The following is a 19042-nucleotide window of genomic DNA, read 5'->3' as shown; positions in this document are numbered from 1 at the left end:
TAGAATGGCAACTCATGTCCCATTGCGGTTGAGCCACATTTTGAGTATCAAGTTACCCCAAAATAATAAGGACAATAGTATTCTTTTTGCCACATGGAAAACCTTAAAATTCATCAACAGCTTAACATCTATACCAATACAAAAATCTACGTGGCAATCCTTATGGTTGAACTCCAAGATTCAAATAGGCGAGTCTAAGATCCTCTGGAAGCACTGGCTACAGGCAGGTATTCGTACTTTAGATGATATATTAACATATGGGAAAATGTTGGATTTTTCACAACTGCAACAATCATTTGGTATTGCAAAGTCTGAAGCATATACAGTGGTGCCTCACACAACGAACTTAATTGGTTCCAGGAGCAAGTTTGTTATGTGAAACGTTCGTTATGTGAAACGCGTTTTCCCATAGGAATACATGTAAAAAAAAAAAATTCGTTCTGCAGCATAAAATATGCTAAGATGACATAAAAAAGATAAATTTTTTGTTATTATTTTTATTTAGATACATCTAAAAACATACATCTCCCTGTCCTTTTACTTCCACTATCTTCCTATCCCATCTCTATTCCCTTTTGTCCCTCTCCCCATGATCAATCATCTCACCACCTCTCTCTGCCCTCACCCTCAGGGTTCAAGATTGCTTCCACTCTTTTTCCTGTTGTTCTCTCTGCCTGTCACCCTATGATTTAGCATCCCTTCTGCCCTTGTCCAATATTTCCCCTTCTCTCCCTCCCTCTCATCCCCTGCTCCAACATGTGCTTTCAGCGGCCTTCTCCCCCCTTAAGCGTCTTTTCTTCTCCACTCCACCTTTCCTCCCTCCCTGCCTCCACCTTTGTGGCGCTTTTGCACCCGACCGACAACAGAACAGGCCCGGTCGGACAAATCTCCCTGTCCTGTAGCCGCGAATCTAAATTACCTTCTTACAGCAGCTGGATTATTGAAGCTGCTGTAAGAGGTAATTTAGATTCGCGGCTACAGGGCAGGGAGGTTTGTCGGCCGGGCCTGTTGTCGGTCGATCGGGGGACCTGACCAGCTGTGCACATTCTTCGGGGCGGACCGCCCCCTCCCCCCTCTTTCGTTCGCCATTGCCTTCTTCCTACCTGCCCTGCCGCAGCCGCACACAGCCGAACGGAAGTCTTCCTGATGTCAGCGCTGACGTCGGAGGAAGGGAGGGCTTTGCTTAAGCCCTCCCTCCGACGTCAGCGCTGACATCGGGAAGATTTCCGTTCGGCTGTGTGCTGCGACAGGGCAGGTAAGGAGAAGGAGACTACCCTCGCGGCTCGACTAACCCCGCTGCGATCCAACCCCGCAGGAACCCCGGACTTCGTTGTGTGAAACGAAGTCCGTTGTACGAATCAAGACATAAAGTTCGTTGTGCGCAGCGTTCGCTGTGCGAGGCGTTCGCTGTGCGAGGCACCACTGTAAGTGGTTGCAGTTGAAGCAGGCCATTCAGAAGGGGTTCGCTGAGTGGCAAAATTTAACTAATCAGTATAGCTTGCCAGGCCTATGCTTCCAGACAGATTTGCTAGGGCATCAGGCAGCCAAGTGGTATAAATTCATTTCTGACTATATGAATAAAAAAAACAAAAACAAGCTTGAGAGACATTTGGAGCATTGAGATTAAGCAGCAGATTTCTGCTACTCAATGGCTACAAATTTGGACTTGGAGGACGAGATGTACAGCGTCAGCATCTATGACATTGTTACATAGATGTTTTTGGACCCCTGTTCATTTACAAAAGTTGGACTGTTGCAAGTCTAATAGATGCTGGCACTGTCATCTTGACATAGAGACACTGGATCATTTGTTATTCTATTGTCCTTTGATACTTAATTTTTGGAGATCTATATGGGGGCAAATCAATTTGATATTGGAATCCTCAATTCCATTGACCTATGAGATGGTAATATGTGGGACACCAATACAGACTAAACCTTCATTAGATAGGCATAAGAGTAGGCTCTTTATGATTATGATTATGACTTGGGTAGCCATACAAATGATCACTAAAAACTGGAAAAATTGGGACATACTCCATTTTACCTTTTGGTGGGAATTTGTATGCTTATATTATAAATATGAGAGAATGAATTCTGAAACATTGTGCCATAATAAGCAGTTTAAATTAACATGGGGTCCTTTGACTAATTTTGTTCATTCTGATTAAATTGAATTATATATTTATTTTCCCTTTTAGATTGCATATCCAATATGGGTGGGAGGGAGGAGGGGGAGATTCAGTGGCGTACCTAGGGTATGTGGCACCCGGGGCCCATCATTTTTTGACACCCCCCCCCCCATCTATATGAAAAATATGATTTTTAGTACCAATCTACATATCGCACCACAAGAGTGTACCTAGGAAAAGGCTGCATCTTAAACACTGCAGTGAGCACTAGAACACCAACACATACATTGTAAAACTAAACAAGCCAGATCCCGCACAGTCAATTGGTCCTGTAGTCAATGCCAACTGAAAACTATGTCTTTTTCATACACACAGAACAGAGATACACCCTCGCCCAAAATGGAATAATCACAAACTAAAAATAGAAATATGTAGATAAAAGTTAAACTGATCCGCCAAGAAACCAGACCCTGGATACAATGCAACACCACAAAAAACAGTAACACATGTCCTCTAATACAGTGCAAAATATAAAGACAGTAGATGTAAATTTGAAAAAACTGATACATAACAATCACCACTTTATAAATTAACAAATAAAAATAAAACAAATAATGAGATATAAAAAAATACAATTTTATTGGACTAATCCCCGTAAGCTCGGTCCCCATCCCCGCAAACCACCTGATTCCATCCACACAAGCCTTGAATTGTTTATATTAAAGTATAAAAAGAAACAATATTCTGTACAATTGTCAATTTATAAATCAGCGTCTTCTCCCCACTCTCTTCCCCATTTCCCTTCAGCATCCTCAGCCCACTCTCTCTCCACTTTCCTTCAGCGCACGCACATAAAAACAAGCAAGTAATTTTATATCATTTTCATTCTATTCATTCATAGAAATTAAAGTCTAGATAATGCCAGTCACATAACAAAACATGATTTTACAAAAATAATTCCCTGCAGTCAAGCCTGCAAGGATTATTAGATGTCTTTCAGCAGTTCCCCTCCCTCCCTCCCCCTTACCTTTGTGGCCAAGTCAAAATGATCTACCAACAATAAAATTTTAAAAACACAAAGCACGCTGTACGCAGAGAAAATGTTAATTATCATTTATATTCCGCGGGTTTTCAAAGAGGTCAAGGCAGATGACTTTATGCAATGTCACCTCAGTAACAACTATACAAAAATAGACAAATATTCCCCCTCCCTTTTTACTAAACTGCGATAGCGGTTTTTAGCGTAGGGAGCTGCGCTGAATGCCCCACGCTGCTCTCGACGCTAAAAAACTCTATTGCGGTTTAGTAAAAGGGGGCCATAGTGCAAAATATAGACAGCAGATATAAATTTTCAAAACGGACACATTTTGATCACTAAGTTGAAAATAAAATCATTTTTCCTACTTTTTTGTCTGGTGATTTCATGAGTCTCTGGTCCTTCTTCTGATCCTTCTTCTTTCTCTCTCCCCCTGGCTCCCCTCTTTATTTCTGCCTTTCTTTCTCTCTCCTCCTGGCCCCCCTCTTTCTTTCTGCCTTTCTTTCTCTCCCCCTTGACCCCCCTCTTTATTTCTGCCTTTCTTTCTCTCTCCCCCTGACCCCTCTTTATTTCTGCCTTTCTTTCTCTCTCCCCCTGGCCCCCCCTCTTTATTTTTTCCTTTCTTTCTCTCTCCCCCTAGCCTGCACAAAGCCATCGTGCCGATTTCTCCACTTCCACGATTCTTTCCCTACCCTCACCCCCAAGCCAGCAGCCGATTTCTCCCTGCTCCTTCCCCGATGTCCTGAACTTCATCGGGCAGCAGCAGCATTCACAATTCACTGCTGTTGCCCGCTTCAGGCCTTCCTCTCTGTCGGGTCCTGTCTTCATGAAAACTGGAAGTAGGCAGGACCCGGCAGAGAACAAGGCCTGAAGCCGGCAACAGCAGCGAATTGTAAACGCTGCTGCTGCCCGAAGAAGGTAATGGAGCACCGAGGCAGTCCGCTTCTCCCCCCTCCCAGCCGAACCCCCGCTGACCCTCCTATCTCCCCCCCCCTTGAACCTTTCCGACCTTCCCAGCGAGAGCAGCAAACCTCCTTCGCGGCTTTCTCCTCCCTCTGCCGCGTTACTGATGACGTCATCAGTGATGCGGCAGAGGGAGGATAAAGCCGACGCTACTGGAGGGAGGTTTGCTGCTTTCGCTGGGAGGGTCGGAAAGGTTCACTTGGGGGGGGGAGAGATAGGATGGTCAGCGGGGTTTCGGCTGGGAGGGGGGAGAAGCGGTCTGCCTTGGTGCTCCAAGGCCTGGCGCCATTACCTTTTTCGATAATGGCGCCGATGCTGCTTTCGCTGGGAGGGTAGGAGCGCGATAGGGACCGGGCCAGCTGTGCACCCCCCCCTAAGGCGGCACCCGGGATGGACCTCCCCCTCGCCCCCCTTGGTACGCTACTGCCCTGGGGAAACAGCCTGCAACAAGATCGCGCGATGCCAGAGATCTTTGCCTGCTTCGGCTGTTTCCTCCGCCGCGGTCCCGCCCCTCCTCTGACATCAGAGGAGGGGCAGGACCGTGGCGGAGGAAACAGTCGAAGCAGGCAAAGATCTCTGGCATCGCGATCTTGCTGCAGGCTGTTTCCAGACGCGACACCCGGCGCAGGGGGGGGGGATAACTGGACCGGACCGGGAGCACCCCCTCAGGGCTTGGTACCCGGGGCGGACCGCCCCCCCCCCCCGCCACCCCCTTGGTACGCCACTGGGGAGATTATATACTTAACAAATGCCTGAGATTTTAATTTCATGTATAATGTACTGCTTTTTTGTTCTCAAACTAGGGTTGGAGGGAGGATGGGGATAATTATCTTGTATTAATATCTGATTGGTTGGAAGTGCTATCTCTGATGATAATTATATATATATATATATATATATTGTAAGCACTGTTCTAGATTTGAAAATCAATAAAGTTTATTAAAAAAAACGTACCTGAGATTTCTTAATCACCAAAAATATCCTAGACAGGCACATAAGCCAAGCTAGAAAACTAGTATCCAAAATAAAATTTAAATTCTTTAATACACAAAAAGATGCAAATGTGCCACAGAATTTCAGACAATCTGCACTAGAATTTTCTAATTCCTGCTGCAGAAAACTGGGTTCTCTGGGAATGACGGTAGCTAGCTACTATTTACATTAATGATGTTGCATTCTTGCTCAGTAACAAGGATAACAAGGCAAGAACCCTGCTGAGCAAGAGGTTATTGCAAGTACAGTTATTTTAACAAAGCTATCATTGCTCCTCAGTGCTTCTTTTCTGCTATTCAAGCCAAATCCCTTTGCAGTTGAAATGGAAGGTGGAGGGCACCATTGTTTTTAACTTGTTTTTTTTTTCCCCCTCTTTGTTTTCTCTCCAGTTCTAAAAACAGATGTCTCAAAGCACTGCATAGCAGTAGTATTGTAATACTGCAAATCAACCTTTTTATTATCTCAATTGAGATAATTTATTATCTCAATGCTAATGTTGTAATTTGTTATTTGTATCTTTTACTCTGTGGGTGTTTTATTGTACTCCACATAGAATTGCAGGAGTGCATAGAATTGCACTCTGAACAGGCCTGCTGTGCCAGGGCTTCCCTCTGCTGCATCATCAGTGATGTAATCAGTGACATGGCAGAAGGAAGGCCCCGGTGGGGCAGGCCACAAATAGCCTGTTTGAGCGCTGCATCTGCTGGCTGGCCACCGCATCTGCTGTTGCTGCTACTTTTGGATGCCCAGAGGTCCGTCAAGTCTCACCGGGAGAAGATGTTGATCACTGAATTGGTGAATCTGATTTTTTTCAGAGAACGAATCAATTCGAATAGGTGAATCGGGCAGCACTACTGCAGGGACAGCTACTCTTCAAAAGTTATCTTTGATACTAACCCCCTCTTTTACTAAGGCGCACTAGCTGTTTTAACGCACGCTAAATATTAGTGTGCGCTAAAACAGCTAGCATGCCTTAGTAAAAGGAAGGTGCGCTAGTGTTTTTAGCGCACGCTAACCACGCACTAAATGAAAAATACTAACACAAGCTCTATGGAGGCGTTAGCATTTAGTGCATGCGGTATTGTAGCGCATGCTAAGCGTGCGCTAAAACCGCTACTGCACCTTATTAAAAGGAGCCCTAAATCTTGTACATGCAAAAAATATAATAATGAGCAATAATTACTATATAATGCAATACAGAAAAATGTTATGGCTCAAAGATGCATAATATTTTGTGCAGAATTCCCCCATCATAAGCCCTGACCACACCTCCAGACTTGATTGACCACCCCACTTTTACTTTAACCCTTCTGCAGGCTTAATATTTTCATCCCCCTCCTCTCAGTTCAATTCTTCAGTTTGTTCTAGACCTTCTGCTCTAACCAGTATTATCCCCTCCTCCTCTGTTCTTTCCTTCTCCAGCTTTCAGGCTCCCCACCTCTTTTTTTCCTTCCTTCTTTCTCTTGATGGCCTGAGAACCAGGGGTGAAAACAAAAGGTTGACCCTTGATGCTCCACAGAAATGCAAATCTAACGAAAACAAAAACGCTGTGGAGAAGATGATGTCCAAGATGCATTCTTTATTAAAAGTACAGTCCAATAATCCACATAAGAAATGCCAGCGTTTTATCCAGTCGTTTTTAGCCTTTGATTCACGAGTCTTTGTATCAGGATCCTTAGGGACACCTGAGGAAGACATTTTTGTCAAAACACAGACCGTGTTGGGCCCAAGTCCCCATGATTTGGGTCCTAGGCATTTCTTATGTGGATTATTGGACTGCACTATTAATAAAGCCTGCATCTTGAACATCATCTTCTCCACAGCATTTTTGTTTTCCTGAGAACCAGGGGAACTAGGTTTGATTCCCAGTGACTGAAGCTCCCTGTGACTCTGGGCAAGTCACTTAACCCTCTACTGCCTCAGATATAAAACAAAACCTCTATACTGTACTGTATATGTAACCCACTTTGACTGTAACCACACAAAGGTGATCTATCAAATCTCATTCGCTTTCCCTTTCCTTTCTCTATACATCCTTTTGCTTAGACTCAGAACTTCACCCCAACTCTCTCTGTGGCTCCTCAGACTCAAACCCTCCTTTCCCAGTTTTCTTTCTTTCTTTTTAATCAAAACTTCTACTTTCCCATCTCTCTCTCTGCCCCTCCCCCCCATTTTGACTATATCCAGTTCTCTGCTCCCCCAGATTTGACTTTCTCTTTTTCTGTTCCTTATTCACCCAGCTTTTTACTTTTTTATTTTCAATCAGTTTCTTTCTGTCTCTGTTTATACCGTATATTCTAGCTAAACAACACAAGAATAGTAGAAATAAACCATATAAACAATACAAAACTCATTCACTGCAACGTGCCAGGTACTGAATAATGCTGAAACAGCACTTTTATATGTCCACTCCTTGTATAACAGTGAATAAACAATGTACAACAATGTATCTATATGAACATATATTCTGAAAGCACAGACTATCAGAGAACTAGTGAGGAGGAAAAAGCCTCCTGGCACATTGCAGTGGATGAATTTTGTATACTATACGTATATTCTAGCCACATTATTCCCTTCTCTATTCCAGTTGTTTGAGCTGACCATTCCCCCCCCCCCCCCCATAAACTGGTACTTGTGGCTATAGTAACTTTTCTTCAGCCCAAGCAGCCTTTTCTTTTCATCTCTTATAGACCAATGCTATTGCTTTTGCCTCTTTAATCCTGACACAGTTCGAAAAGGCAAATATAAAATTCTGTGTAAAATCTGCATTGCGCAGTTATACAGAATTCCTCCAAATCTAGGATCATGTGATAAATATTCCGACGAGGGAGTCCCCTAGATAAAGGTGGGACTTCACCTTCCCTCTTGCCTGAAAAAAGTGGCCTACAACTCAGGGAGGGTACAAACTATGCTGGAATTTTCAAACCCAAGTCTCTCAACTAAGGAGGCGAAAGGGAAACTGGTCCTCTCACTGAGAAAGAGCAAAAAAACCCTGCAATCTGGAAAGATAAAAGGACTCAGCCAATAAAGGAAAAACTATGTTATTGTGTAAGGCTCACTGAGCAGGAACTTGTCACAAGGTATAGCCTCTGAAGTGTCAGCCCAGTCAAATTGTTACAGTAACTGGTGCATAAAAGCGAATTCTACAGATGGAGGTGGAGATCTAGCTAGGCTCCAGAAGAAAGTTCATTAAAGCTGGGAGAAGCTGGGCTGGAAAACTGTTTCATTTAATGCTGAAAGATGTAAAGTGTTGGCAAAAAAAATGGAGCTAAGAGGGAAATACGTATTTACGGGCTGCATTTGTTTGTTTTGGGAACTCTTCACTGTCCTGAGTAACCTCAACTAATAGGAAGTTATGGAAAATTTGGGTATGGATTTTTAATTTCTCCAAAGCTTCTGGGTCTTTGGAGTACTCAGTTGTTGCTTTGTTTTTACTTTCTTTTGCGAAATAGTTGGTCTCCACAGTGAGTCAAACCAAGAAAACAGTGGAGGAGATGCAAATAAACCCCAACAAAGCAGTCTATGGCATTCAACTGGATAAATTTATTACAAGCATAGAAGGTGGTCTTCGTGACATTTGGAGCATTGAGATAAAGCATCAGATTACTGTGTCTCAATGACCACAAATCTGGACTTGGAGGATGAAATGTACGGTGTCTGCATCTATGAGACAAACATGGATTTTCTTATTACATAGAGTGTTTTGGACCCCAGTTCGTTTACAGAAATTAGATAGTTCAAAGTCTAATAGATGCTGGCATTGTCATAAGAACATAACAACATAAGAATTGCCACTGCTTTGTCAGACCAGTGGTCCATCATGCCCAGCAGTCCGCTCACGCGGCGGCCCTCTGGTCTAAGATCAGCACCCTAACTGAGACTAGCCCTACCAGCGCACGTTCCTGTTCAGCAGAAACTTGTCTAACTTTGTCTTGAATCCTTGGAGGGTGTTTTCCCCTATAACAGCCTCTGGAAGAGCGTTCCAGCTCTCTACCACTCTCTGGGTGAAGAATAACTTCCTTACGTTTGTATGGAATCTATCCCCTTTCAACTTTAGAGAGTGCCCTCTCGTTCTCCCTACCTTGGGGAGGGTGAACAACCTGTCCTTATCTACTAAGTCTATTCCCTTCAGTACCTTGAATGTTTTGATCATGTCCCCTCTTAATCTCCTCTGTTCGAGAGAGAAGAGGCCCAGTTTCTCTAATCTTTTGCTGTACGGCAGCTCCTCCAGCCCCTTAACCATCTTAGTCGCTCTTCTCTGGACCATTTCGAGTAGTACCGTGTCCTTTTTCATGTACGGCGACCAGTGCTGGATGCAGTACTCCAGGTGAGGGCGTACCATGACCCGATACAGCGGCATGATAACCTTCTCTGATCTGTTCACCTTCTTTATCATTCCTAGCATTCTGTTTGCCCTTTTTGCTGCCGCCGCACATTGTGTGGACGGCTTCATCGACTTGTCGATCAGAACTCCCAAATCTTGAATCTGGGACATTGGATCATTTATTGTACTATTGTCCCTTGATACTTAAATTTTGGAGATCCATCTGGGATCAAGTGAGCAGGGCCTGCTCTCGGTCCCAAGCTGAAATGCAGAGCCTATAACAGAGTCCTTCCCTGAAGAACACAATCCTCGAAACTCGAGTCGGGGGGACAGGGACAATATTATGGAGGAGTAATGAGTGGTCGTTTTTAACTCACCATATGCACCAGTTACTTTATTCACTGCTGAGGATCATTAACGAGTGGATACCATCCAGTTCAGATAAGTTTTTGTTTAAAAGTTTTATTTCATTTTTCTATTTATTTGTCATATTTATATTGATTTTTGGATGGTATAGGGGATAGTGAAAACGATGATGGTCCCCCAATAAACCCCAGTTTGGTGTTATCACTAGTCACGGGTTCAGGGTCTGAGGTTTTCACAATTTAAATCAACAGTATTATTACTATCACTTAGAGCTGTGATTATAGAAGATATTTGGCTATTTAAGTATCACAGAGTTATAATTTACATCTCTCCACATTAAAGTGACTCATGAATTATTTGTTTACACAATTGTAGTTTGGAAATTTAATATAGATTTTTTTAAAAAAGAAGGTGACACAATACGATTCATGTTTCATTTGCTTGACCTGCATCTGGAGTCTGGTATGTTTTCTTGGTTTGCTTTTGGACCTGGGGTGGATTTATCTTCTGCTTTTTGTTTGCTCCACAGAAAGTCAACATAAAACACACAGAATTTAATGCACGCTAATGTTCATTAGTATACACTAAGCACTAAGGGGTCCTTTTACAAAGGCGTGCTAAACATTTTAGTGCACGCTAAGCGCACGCTACAATACCGCACGCGCTAAATGCTAACGCCTCCATAGAGCTTGCATTAGTATTTTTTCATTTAGCGCGTGGTTAGCGCACCTTAGTGAAAGGAGCCCTAAGTTTTAGTAAAAGGGCCCCTTATGTCCTAGTCCATAGTCCCAGGAGAGGAGTGTGGGAGAAGTGGGTGAAATGTGGGCGAGCTTACAATTACACATGTAAATTATAGCATACTATAATTTAGGCACTTTCTTGGCAGCTCTATGACTAGTGTAAGTGGTCATGCCTGAATTATATTGGATGTATTTTACCTGTTATGACAGTATTCTGCAAAAGAACGGAGGTGCCTACTTTCTTTTATAGAATAGGCTTCAGATAGGTGTCTTATAGACCAGTGGTTCCCAACCCTGTCCTGGAGGACCACCAGGCCAATCGGGTTTTCAGGCTAGCCCTAATGAATATGCATGAGAGAGATTTGCATATAATGGAAGTGATAGGCATGCAAATCTGCTCCATGCATATTCATTAGGGCTAGCCTGAAAACCTGATTGGCCTGGTGGTCCTCCAGGACAGGATTGGGAACCATTGTTCTAGACACCTAAACATAGGTGCCTCTTAATAGAATTGCCCTTCATGAAGGTAATTTTATAACTGGGCATCTATTTCAAGCATAAGTGGATGAAAACATAGCTTCATTTAAGATGTGATTACTTGATATCAGTCTTAAGGTGAGTGTAGGATGACTGCTTACATTTAACAAAAATACATGTAAGTTAAAGCATTCTATAATCTATGCACATACTTGCTCACACCACCCAAACTCCACCCACATTCCACTCATTTGGGTGCCCACAATGAAAGTAAGTGCCTTGCAACTCACATGTCAACTGTTTTGCTATCTCTATCAGACAATATTTGCCATGCTATCTTCTACCATACTGTCTGAGAGTGTGGTGCAGGGTTTAGAGCTGCACCCAAACAGGAGATCCTACCTTACCATGGTAGAAATAAAAAAACAGAGAAGGCAACCTGTGGTGCTCAATATCTTTATTGTAGTCAAGGCTCAACATATACGTGTTTCGGCCATTAGACCTGCCTCAGGAGTCTACAAATATATTTAAAAAAATTATTTAAAAGCAACACTCAAATATAAAAATTAAATAAAATACTCTACCTCAGAGTGGAAGAATAGCTTAATGGTTAGAGTGGTGGGCCAGATTCAAATCCCGTGGCTGCTTCTTGAAGACTTGGGCAAATCACTTAACCCTCAATGCCTCAGCAGAAAGCAATGCCAAAAACCACTCCTCTATCATGTCAAGAAAACCATAAGGGGGAGGGAGGGGGGGGGTTTCCCTCATTACATGGTTGCCAGGAATCCATTTAATTTGAAGGCATATCTGGATCTGGAGTACTCTGCCTACCCCTGTGGTTCCTTCCAAAGCCTAAGTATGAGAGGAAACTAGATGAGCTTTTTTCCAGCTCCTGAAAATAAAGAATAAATTTCCTTGACTGAGAGTTTCAATCATGCATATGCCATATTCTCATCTACTTCAATTTATTTGCAATTTCTTCAGCCCCTCAACTGAATCTTGATTTTTTTATACTTCAAGATTCCTCTTCTTAGAATTACAGAACTAATAGATTATTCTTTTTTTAGGTTGGTGGCCTGGAACACATTATGTCACACTACAATCTATTTCCTCTGTTGGACAGACAGAAATTCTTCAAAAGAATTTTCTCAAGCACAGTCTGACATTTCACAGTTTCTGTGCAACCTGTCTATTCCTTCTACCATAATACTCTCTTGCATAGAAAGGACTGGGCTAATTTCAAGGGATCTACTCTGTTTAGTAGCTACCATACAGCCCCTAATTTTATAATCTTGCATGCACATTGCCACACTTACCCACTAATTCTATAAAAAGTGCTTGTAAATTGCAGGAATGCCTCTGAACCACCCGCAACCCTCTCATGGCCATGCTTCCTTTTTGGAACCATGCATAAAATTTGCATGCTAATCCTGTACCTAAATTTACATGTGTGAATTTTAATTAATTCCAATTAACATCAATAATTGCTCTTTAGATCCCAATTATTGGCATCGATTGCTCGTTATTCAATTAAATTGCACATGAAAATTGGGGTTATGCCCAAATTTGCGCATGTCATTTTTAGTGCTTCTTAGAATTCAATGGTTAGCAGGATCTCAGTGTCCTATGATGCACGGGCAATATCTAAGGCACTCTGTTGCTAACTAGGCCTATGCTAGGATATAGAATGGCTATTGAAATTCTTAACAGCCATCTTGTTGTATTGCAGTATTACTGCTAGATGACTAGTTGCCCAAAAGGTCAATCACAAAGGCAATGCAAGTCGATCACAGAGCCCATTCCGGGCTCCATGATAGGCTCATGTTGCCTTTGCATTCTACCTGCTTCTCCATAGACAACATTTGCTTTCCTGACATGGTAAACAGAAGCGCCGGACCAAACAGCTTCCCCCCCCCCCCCCTGACGTCAATTCTGACATCGGAGAAGAAGTTCCAGGCACGGAACTTCCTCTCCGATGTCAAAATTGACATCGGGTGGAAGGTTAGTCAGCCCAGTGCTTCTGTTTACCACGTTGGGAAGCAGGGACAGCTCACAACTTGTTAGCGGGCATCTTGGGGAACTGTTTCCCGATGGCTGCAGCGGTGGCTTGGGGGAGGGCAGGGAGAAAGAAAGAAAGGGGGTAGGCAGGAAGACAGAAAGAAGGGAAACAGAAAGAATGAAAGGGGGGACAGGGAGACAGAAAGAAAGAAGGGAAACAGAAAGAAAGAAAGGGGAAACAGGGAAAAAGAAAGAAAGAAGGGAGATAGAAAGAAAGAAAGGGGGCATGGAGAGAGAAAGACAGACAGAAAGAAAGGAAGCATGGGGAGAGAAAGACAGACAGAAAGAAAGGGGGCAGGGAGACAGAAAGATAGAAGGGAAACAGAAAGAAATAAAGAAAGGGAGGACAGAAAGAAAGAAAGGGGGCAGGGAGACAGAAAGAAAGACAGACAGAATAAAAGGGGGCAAGGAGAAAGAAAGAAAGAAAGGGGAGGGGGGCAGGGAGAGAGGAAGAAAAAGTTGAGGGAGGGAATGAGGTCTGGAGGAGAGTAAGCATACAGGAAGCTGAAAGAAGGGAAGAAATATTGGATGCACAGTCAGAAGAAAGTGCAACCAGAGACTCATGAAATCACCAGACAACAAAGGTAGGAAAAATGATTTTATTTTCAATTTATTGATCAAAATGTGTCCGTTTTGGGAATTTATATCTGCTGTCTATATTTTGCACTATGGCCCTCTTTTACTAAATCGCAGGGAGCCTATGTGCAGGGAGCCAATGAGCATTGAGAGTAGCGCAGCTCCCTGCGCTAAAAAATGCTATCGTGGTTTAGTAAAAAGGGAGGGGGTATATTTGTCTATTTTTGTATAGTTGTTGCTGAGGTGACATTGCATATTTTAAAGTCATCTGCCTTGACCTCTTGGAAAAAACCCCGGAATATAAATGATAATTAACATTTTCTCTGCATACAGTGTGCTTTGGTTTTTTAAAAATTTTATTGTTCATAGATCATTTTGACTTGGTCATTTTAAAAGTAGCTCGCAAGCCCAAAAAGTGTGGGCACCATTTTGAATCCTGGTTCAGTCCTGGGTGGTAGCAGATGTCTTTAGTTGCCATCTGGGTACCATGAGACCCATAAGTGAGGTCTAGGGGGGGGGGGGGAGTGAGGGAGTGTAGAATCAGTGAGTAGAACTTAATCTAGGGGCAGAGCCTAATGTTGAGGGGTGAGGGTCTAGACTTTGGACTTTGTGCTATGAATGTGATCAGAGGTGTGGAAGGATGGAACAGAGCTGCAGGGGTTGGAAGTAGGCTGTCTCTTCACCAATGACACTATTTTATTTGGGGGGGGAGTGGGCTGCGTTGTGTTGCATGTATCAGAACTCTACTGTATGGTAAATGCAAGTAGATTCTGGATATGCCTCCTTCATTTACCACTTCTGTATTTATCACACATTAATTTTTGCTTCATACATGTGGTAAGTGTAAAACTTACTGCACTTTGGTAAAAGTGCCCTTTATTTCAGTACACTGATACTTTGACAATATCCAAGGAGAACCCCTGTCTATTCTCCGTCATGGGTGTCAAGCTGTGGAATGGTTTGGGTGGGCAAATGTGCTTGTGTAAGCCCAGGGATGTTTAAAAACAAATTTTTGAAGACATATTTGTATGTGTCATCTTTTATGTGAAATTGAGGTATTCAGTGCATTGTATTTCAATAGTACACTGCTTTGGTTTAAAGTGGTATATAAGTTTTTGAATAAAATAAATATTTCCAGCCTATTCATTGAATCGTCAGTGCTTTTTCACTGTTGATTTATAACAAACCCTGTTCTCTTCACCAGAGGAGCTCAGACATATACCAACCCTCCAGTGGCGTACCAAGGGGGGGGGGGTGCGGTGCGCCCCAGGTGCCAGCCTTGAAGGGGTGCTCCCGGCCTTGTCGTTCAGTCCCCCCCACCCCCGAAGGACCGCTCGCCCCACTGACCTGCCTGCACCACCTGTGAAGCAGGATCGCGACGTCAGCGATCCTTGAGCTGCTAGGGCGCTGCTTCCTGCGCCGTGGTCCCGCCCCTCCTCTGACGTCAGAGGAGGGACGGGACCGCGGCACAGGAAGCAGCGCCTAAGCAGCGCAGAGATCGCTGACGTCGCGATCCTGCTGCGGCTGCTTCATAGGTGGTGCGGGGAGGCCAGGGGGGCGAGCGGTCCTTCGGGGTGGGTCGGGGCATCAGGCCTTCAGGGTGGGGCGGGCGGGCAGGCAGGCTTTCAAAGGTGAGGGGGGGGGACAGGCAGGCAGGCAGGCAGGCCTTCAAGGGGGGGACAGGCCTTTGGGGGGGGGTGCAGGCCTTTGGGGGGTGCAGACCTTCAAGGGGATGCAGGCCTTCAAGGGGGGGACAGGCCTTCAAGGGGGGGACAGGCCTACAAGGGGGGGACAGGCCTAAATGGGGGGGACAGGCCTACAAGGGGGTGGGACAGGGCTTCAAGGGGGGGACAGGCCTTCAGGGAGGGTGCAGACCTTCAAGGGGGTGCAGGCCTTCAAGGGGGGGACAGGCCTTCGGGGGGGTGCAGGCCTTCGGGGGGGTGCATACCTTCAAGGGGGTGCAGGCCTTCAAGGGGGGGGACAGGCCTTCAAGGGGGGGAACAGGCAGGCAGGCCTTCAAGGGGGGACAGGCCTACAAGGGGGAGGACAAGCTACAAGGGGGTGGGACAGGCCTTCAAGGGGGGGACAGGCCTTCAAGGGGGGGATAGGCCTTCGGGGGGTGCAGGCCTTCAGGGGGGTGCAGGCCTTCAAGGGGGTGACAGGCCTTCGGGGGGTGCAGGCCTTCGGGGGGGTGCAGGCCTTCGGGGGGCAGGCCTTCAAGGGGGGGAGAGGCAGGCAGGCCTTCAAGGGGGGACAGGCCTACAAGGGGGGGGATGCTACAAGGGGGTGGGACAGGCCTTCAAGGGGGGGGACAGGCCTTCGGGGGGTGCAGGCCTTCGGGGGGGGGTGCAGACCTTCAAGGGGGGGACAGGCCTACAAGGGGGGACAGGCCTACAAGGGAGTGGGACAGGCCTTCAAGGGGGGTGCAGGCCTTCAAGGGGGGACAGGCAGACCTTTAAGGAGGGACAGGCCTTTGGGGGTGACCCTGGTTTAGAAGTACACGGAGGGAAGGGGGTGTTCAAAGAGACGTGCATATGCCAAACTTTGTGGGGGGGGAAGAAATAATGGGTCTGAAAATAGAGGAGAGGGAGAGAGATGATGGACCATGGGATTTAGGGAGGGAAGGAACAGAAAGGGAGAGAAATTGGACACAAGGGATGGTGTGGAGGAGGGATAGAGATACTGGATAGGAGGGTAATTAGGAAAAGAAAGGGAGAGATGGTGGACTCTGGGGTGGTGGGGAAGGAGGGAGAGATGCCGGATGAATAGGTAATTAAGAAAAGGTGGATCTGTGCAGGGAGATGAAAAAAAGGAAAGATACCAGACTTCCTGGGAAGTGAAGGGAACTGGAAAGGGAGGACAGAGTGGCAGATGGATGGTTAGCATGCAGAAAGAAGGAGACCCTGGCAAGCAAGTTATCAGAAGAAAACCAGAGCCTTGGACCAACAAGATCTGAAATATAACCAGACAACAAAAGGTAGAAAAATTAATTTTATTTTCTGTTTTGTGATTATAATATGTCAGATTTGAAATGTGTATCCTGCCAGAGCTGGTGTTGGACTGCAAACGTGAGCTAGGATTTAACAGAGAGAGGAAAAGTCCTTTTTGTTTCTTTATTTTATTTACACCACAGCGCCAGTGTGGTTAGGAGAAGCTATAAAACCCACCAGGAGTTTTGAAAAAATCACTCAACTGGGCAGGAAAATCGAATTGAAAAACCAATTCAATAGGCTGAATCGAATTGAAATTTTTTTTCCTGAATCTGGCAGCATTAGTTTGCGCTACTGTCTTAGACTTTAGGACCTGGGATTGGGGAGAGATGGCATCCTCAGTACTTTATAATGCAAGTGAAACGAGGATTTGGTCAGACTTTTGAAGGGTCTGCAGAAAAAAAATATTGTATAGGCCGGGGACATGAGACAGCAGGAAATGGGAACTTTTCTTCCTTCTATTTTTGTGAATGGAAAGGCTGAGGATGTCAGAGAGTTCAGTTAAAATATGTGCTTTATAAGAAAATATAATAATGTGTTTTATAAAGTTTATAGCATAGCTGGCCTACCCAGTGAGGTGTTCCTAGTGGTGATGGTGGCAGCGTGTCAATGTGTTGAGAGGAAGAGGTGGTCTGGGAAATTCTGCTGAGCAAACTCCGGGCCCATTTCCACCCCACAGTTAGTCCACTCCACTCAACTGGTTCACATACTGAGTGGGTCTTTGGGTGTTGTTTTGGGATCTCTTCCAGTGTTTTATCAATATCTCCTTCTGGTCCAAGGAAGGAAACTTTTTTATCCTTAGCATTGACCTACAGAATATGTTTGTAACAGCGCTGCTTGTGTGGCATTAGGCTATGTAGTGATCGAAAGAAAAAAACAGACCTTTGCACATTTTTGCACTATATGGTGGGTGTATGAGGAGATTCACATTTCCTGCACAGCTAAGTCCATGTGAAGTTACCTTGTGCTGTATTTGACATCTAGCAAGGTCTCTGTTTGAAAGGAAAGATCTAAACTTAAAAATGAAGTGGCCAGAAGTTATGGTAAAAGCAGATAGTGTAGCTGGTTTTAAGAAAGATTTGGACAAATTCCTGGAAGAAAAGTCCATAATCTGTTATTAAGACATGGGGGAAGAGTCTGCTTGCCCTGGATCGGTAGCATGGAATGTTGCTACTCTTTGGGTTTTGACCAGGTATTAGTGTCCTGGATTGGCTACCATGAGAATGGGCTACTGGGCATGATGGACCATTGGTCTGACCCAGTTAGGCTATTCTTATGTTATGTTGTCATCTGTAGGGGCCTTTGTTTTCACTTCTTATTTTAATGTATTTTTTTTCTGGGAACTTATCAGTGTTTTTTATAATGGGAACAAAAATGGAAGAGAATTAATGTGTGTGGGATGAGGGGGTAACTAATTTCTTCAGCTAAATAATTCAATCAACTTCAAACAGACATAGGAGAACTCAAGCACCATTCACACACCCTCCAACCAAAAACGTCAAAAGAAAAAAACTGTTCGACAACCTCCTAGCCATTCGAGCTGCAACACTCGACCCCCAACTCTACAACCAATTGACATCGACCACAGACTGCAAAACCTTCAAAAAGAAATAAAAACCCTTCTATTCAAAAAACACATAAAACCGAACTAACACAATCAGAACTGTCCCAAGCATCACCTGCAACTACTCCATATGTACTTCTGATGTCATGACAATTCAGACATAATTTATGTTATGTTATGTTTGGAATATAAGAAAATTTTCACTGCCTGTTTCTATTCTGACCATCTATTCCGTTTCATGGTCATTACAAAAAATATTTTTTTACATGGGGGGGTGTCAAAAAATGATGGGCCCCGGGTGCCACATACCCTAGGTGCGCCATTGCAACCCTCCCCTTACCTTTCTTCTTCTTCACTCTCAAAAACTGCCTGTCAACAGGAACAGATCTCATGGAGGCTCAGCATTGCCAGGCAACTGTGCCCAAGCCCCCTGGCAATGGCGCTGAGGCAGCCCACTTTTCACTAAATTCTGCTTTATAAATGTTTCCCTGTGCACAGTGCAGTCCCAAATATCTCCAGCACCAGCCTCTTTTTCTATTTATTAAAAGTACTGTAAGCAGATGCCGGGTGCTTCAAAGCACCTTATTTTAGCAGTGGGAGCTATTTCTAGGTGCTCTGCTGATTACCCATAGCTAACATATTACAGTAGCAAAATAGAAAAAAAATATGAAAAAAAAGTTTCCCTGCTGCTCTTGCTGATAGATTGTTTCTATAGTTGCCCTACTCCTGTCCAGCTTGCCCAAAATCCACAAGTGCCCCAGGGAACCCTAATAATACCTCAGCCTCACTTGTACCGAGCACCAGTACCTCCAATGCCCCATCT

Source organism: Geotrypetes seraphini, chromosome 5 (assembly GCF_902459505.1).
Source record: "Geotrypetes seraphini chromosome 5, aGeoSer1.1, whole genome shotgun sequence".
In the NCBI taxonomy this organism is placed as follows: domain Eukaryota; kingdom Metazoa; phylum Chordata; class Amphibia; order Gymnophiona; family Dermophiidae; genus Geotrypetes; species Geotrypetes seraphini.
Note: the sequence above shows the minus strand (reverse complement) of the source record.